Source organism: Orcinus orca, chromosome 3, assembly GCF_937001465.1.
Source record: "Orcinus orca chromosome 3, mOrcOrc1.1, whole genome shotgun sequence".
Classification (NCBI taxonomy): domain Eukaryota; kingdom Metazoa; phylum Chordata; class Mammalia; order Artiodactyla; family Delphinidae; genus Orcinus; species Orcinus orca.
Window position 1 is genome coordinate 14,939,207 of NC_064561.1, and position 5,178 is coordinate 14,944,384.

The following is a 5,178-nucleotide window of genomic DNA, read 5'->3' on the forward strand; positions in this document are numbered from 1 at the left end:
CACTTGAAACTCTAAGAAGTGAACGCTAACAGGCAGATGGGGCCTGGAAGTCCACAGTTGAATAACAGCCCGTAACAGGGTGATTATGGTGGGTTTTTTTCCTGCCTCTGTCTCCCAGCTTACGCAAGGCACGCAAAGTCCAGCAGCAGCTGAAAGTTAAAACCATGGGATCAACCTTTTATTTCTAGCCAGACAAGTGAGAAAGTGGGGGGCTTGGATGTTGAGGAGTGAGGGGGTCATCCCCATTGGTCTTTTTCTCCCCAGTTACCACATCTCCCCTGCAACCTCAGTGATGGCAGAGGCCTTCACTGAGAAATGGCCTGTGTCTCTGGACAAAGGAACAGGTTAAGAGGCTCCTATTGTCTGAAGAGTGTGGGGGCATGCCCGTTATTTTCCTTTCTTTTCTCTTGCTATTTAAATTGACAAGAACAGATACTACACTTGATCTTAGCCAAAAGGCTGAGATGAAATAGACAAAATAAACTTTAAGCTAAAATTACTGTCAAGTATAAATTTTACTAATCTAGTAATTCCAAAGGACCAAAGAGCAGGGCAGTGGCTTTATTGAGAACCCAGGACTTCCGAGTGTCCACCGTGCTCAGTCACTTTTAACTCATCAGCACAGCCCTATAATTCAGAGATTTAGGTGAAGTGACTTGCCCAGCGTCACACAGCTAAGTGAGAGTCTTCTGGGACCAACGGTAACTTTTGCAAAGGCGTCTCTTGCTATACTTAATCACTGCCGCCATCTGACACTCACATTCTTTCTTTTTATACTATTCTGTTTCCTTGGGTCAAAGAATCCGACCCCTGAATTAAGGTTAAATAGCAATTAGTGGCAGATCAAAAGCCAAAATCGCTTCAAGATATTCTTTTAATTCCCCCAAGTAATGCCTTTAGTCACAAAAATATAGAACAATATAGAAAATTACAAGTCAAGTGACCTTAGTGTTCACAGGCAAGCACTAATACATTTTAATGTACCATGATCATATTAAAATAGAAATAACTATGAAACATTTTCTGCGGAGAAGCAGCCCCTGCAGCAGGCAGCAGAAAGGGACAGGAAGGCTGCATGGTGCCCAGGCCCCCAATGGCCTAGGTCTCATGCTGCAGCTCACTGTTGATGCACCGGAACGCTGCTTCCTTCTCGGAGTCTAGGTCTTCAGCGGCGACAGGGAAACCCAGCTCAGGGCCTGGGGGCAGCCTCAGAGGCTCCCCTCGCCGGTGCGGCAGCAGAGGAATCCTGCGTTTTCGGGGCCTGGGACTGTCAGATGTGCGGGAGCCCTTCCTCCAGGGCCATTTCTGCCCTCTTGTTGCCTCTGCATCTTTGTCAGGCTGGTTTTTCCTCTGGGAAACCACCGGAGCTGCAGAGGGCGACGGAGGGCCCTCCTCGCTCCCTGTCTTCGCAGACTTCTGGGGCAGCCCTTGCGGTATGGCGGGACCCCTCCTTCTCTTCACTGGCGGGAAACCTCGGGTGGCGCTCTATGAGCTCGTGATGGCGTTTCTTTGGGGGCAGGAGCTCATACAAGTGGTCTACAGTTTCCTGGCGGATCTGTCCTCTGCCCACTTGGCGTGGAGGTCTCTCTGCAGAGGTCCAGGCCTGGGCACGAAGAAAGAGCCCCCCAGGGGCCTAAATGCAGATCGTGCGCCCCCGGTGTCATCGGGGCCGCTTCTCTGGTCTTCGTTCCTCCCTGTGACTGTGGGGACTTCCTCCTGCTCGGTCATCCCCTGCCCGCTCTCTCCCAGGGCCCTCAACACCGTCTTCTCTGTGCTGTAGTTGTAGTTCGGGACACAGCTGGGTGTCGTGGCCGGCACTGGCTGCCCCCGCGCCACACTGACAGTGACTGTGTCCACTGCGGACACTGAGCTGCGGGACGTCGTGGAGCTGCGAGCACCCATCACCGCCTTCTTCCGATGGCCTCGCCGGCAGATGGAGATAAGGACCCCCAGAAAGGAGCGCAGGTTCTGCGGGATGGTAGAATGGGGTCTCAGAGACTCTGTGGCAAAGTGCAGATGCAGAGTCACTGGACACTTGTGGGCTGGCCTGCGAGTGGATAGCCGGCCATAGACAGCTGGGTGACCCGGGCCGGCCACGGGAAGTCGGTGGGCGTGGGGAGCGGGCTGGGGGCAGCCGAACCCTCCTGGCAGGTGCTGGTCCCCCGGTGCCCGGGGCGGGGGTGAGGGGCAGGGCCTACCTAAGTAACTGCCCCTAGAGAACTTGGGTGAGGTCGGTCCTTGGATAGAGAGCTGGGCTCCGAGCACTCTCCTTCAGCTGCCAACTCGGCCAAACGCGGAGTGTGCTCTCTTTGGCCTGTTGTTGGGATGCAACTCTGAAACCTGTGCGCGAACAATGGGCGTGCGTTGGCGGGGCGCAAAAGTTTAGGGAGGGGTGGCGCATGCGCAGAGTACACGTCAGGCCCTGGGGCGCACAGGTGAGGATGCGCGCCCCTGGACCGTCTAGCGCTTCTGAATCTCCCGGGGGTCTCAGGGCTGGAGGTGTTTGCCTTGAGGGTGATGAGCTTCTTGGCAGGGCAGCTGCCCCTTCTCCCCCGGCCGGCTCTAACTGTACAGGATGGGTCCCCGGCCACCAGAGCAGGAAAGCTGGAGAGCAGGGTACCTGGCTCAGCAGCCGCCGCCCGAGGTGGCAGATTTGGCATCAGCGCCTGTGCGTCCGCCTGCCCTCCCACCTGGTAACATTGGAGGAGAGAGCCGCTAAGAACAGAAGTGCAAAAAAAAAAAAAAAAACCCAGAAGTGCCCAAGCCAACCAGATCCTGCTGGGGTGACAACTGAAGGGGGATAAATGACTGAACAAAAATTAAGTCTCAGAGACATATGAAACAATATTGCAAGTTCTAACTTTTGTGCCGTTGGAGGGTCTGAAGGAAAGGTGCAGAAGAAAATATATGAGGAAAAGAATAGTTGAAAACGTCACTGATTTCAAGACACAGACCTAAGCTCAGAAAGCCTCACCCTGACACACAACCTGATAAAAAAGCCAAGGTGAAGAATAATCTTGTATAACCGACCTGTTATACATCACAGAATGTCAACTTGAAGGACTGTGATTTCTCATCAGAAAACAGAGACCAGAAAAGAATGGAATAACATCTTTAAAGTATTAAAGGAAAAGACCAACCAGGATATGATATCCTTAAAGCAAGGATATCCTTAAAGACTGAAAGCCAAACAAAAGCCAAAATGAAGTCTGATGGAGATGAGAGAAAACTAAGAGAATTCATCACCAGACAATTTGCTATAACAATATTACATGAAAGGAACTTCTTCAGGCTGAAGTGAAATGACACAAGAAAGAAGTAAGCTTGCAACTTCAGGAACAAAGGAAGGGCAACAAAAATGGCAAGTATCTGGAAAAATTATCCTCTTACATTATTTTATATATGTATGACTTTTTTTTTTTTTTTGGCCACGCCTGCGTGGCCTGCGGGATCTTAGTTCCCCTACCAGGGACTGAACCCGGGGCCCCAGCAGTGAAAGTGCTGAGTCCTAACCACTGGACCGCCAGGGAATTCCCTGTATATGTATGAAAAAAGGATACCACAGTCTCAGAGGGTGGCGTTGACGTCATATAAAGGTGACACATATGACAGCTATAACAAAGAGTGGAAGGTAAAAGAATCTATATGGATATAAGCCTTCTGAATTTTATTTAATTGGTAAAATATTAACTCTAGACTGTGAAACAATATGTATACATAGTGTTATTCCAAGAACAATTAAAAAATGACAAACTCAAGAAAATTGGATCACCTCAATAGTCCTATATTTAGGAATTGTGGACAAGATAGCTAAAACATTCACATGTGTTTTGTGAAAAGTTTTTCTCTTGGTTAATTGCCTAGGAGTGGGTTTTTGGGTCATATGGTAAGTATGGCCCTCTCAGCCAGCCCTGGCCACCACTTCAGGTGTCACCCCAGCAGGATCTGGATGGTGTGGGCACTTTCGTTCTTAGCGGCTCTCCCCTCCAGTGCCGCCAGGGGAAAGGGCAGGAGGACGCAGAGGCGCTGCTGCCAAAGCTGCCGCCTCGTGTGGGAGCTGCACAGCCAGCAACCTTGCTCCACTTTGCTGGGCGGGGATCCCGTCCAGTACAGTTAGTTACCCCGACAGCACTGGGGCGCGGCCAGGGGAGAAGGGCCAGCTGTCCTGCCAAGAAGCTCATCACCCTCAAGGCAAACACCTCCAGCCCTCAGACCCCCGGGAGATTCAGAAGCGCTAGACGGTCCAGGGGCGCGCATCCTCACCTGTGCGCCCCAGGGCCTGACGTGTACTCTGCGCATGCGCCACCCCTCCCTAAACTTTTGCGCCCCGCCAACACATGCCCATTGTTCGCGCACAGGTTTCAGAGTATAAAAAGGCAACAGGCCAAAGAGAGCGCACTCCGCGTTTGGCCGAGTTGGCAGCTGAAGGAGAGTGCTCGGAGCCCAGCTCTCTATCCACGGACCGACCTCACCCAAGTTCTCTAGGAGCAGTTACTTAGGTAGGCCCCGCCCCTCACCCTCACACCGGGCACTGGGGGACCAGCACCTGCCAGGAGGGCTCGGCTGCCCCAGCCCGCTCCCCGCGCCCACCGACTTCCCGTGGCCGGCCCGGGTCACCCAGCTGTCTATGGCCGGCTATCCACTCGCAGGCCAGCCCACAAGTGTCCAGTGACTCTGCATCTGCACTTTGCCACAGAGTCTCTGAGACCCCATTCTACCATCCCGCAGACGCTGCACTCCTTATGGGGATCCTTATCTCCATCTTCAGGCGAGGCCATCGGAAGAAGGCAGAGATGGGTGCTCGCACCTCCACGACATCCCGCAGCTCAGTGTCCGCAGTGCACACAGTCACTGTCAGTGTGGCGCGGGGGCAGCCAGTGCCGGCCACGACACCCAGCTGTGTCCCGAACTACAACTACAGCACAGAGAAGACGGTGTTGAGGGCCCTGGGAGAGAGCGGGCAGGGGATGACCGAGCAGGAGGAAGTCCCCACAGTCACAGGGAGGAACGAAGACCAGAGAAGCGGCCCCGATGACACCGGGGGCGCACGATCTGCATTTAGGCCCCTGGGGGGCTCTTTCTTCGTGCCCAGGCCTGGACCTCTGCAGAGAGACCTCCACGCCAAGTGGGCAGAGGACAGATCCGCCAGGAAACAGCAGACCTCTTGTATGAGCTCCT

General features: G+C 53.4%; 1 pseudogene; it reads right to left on the reverse strand.

Annotated features, from left to right (window-relative positions):
- Positions 1-365: 365 nt before the first annotated feature.
- On the reverse strand, positions 366-471 carry LOC125964132 (uncharacterized; annotated as a pseudogene).
- Positions 472-5,178: the final 4,707 nt, after the last annotated feature.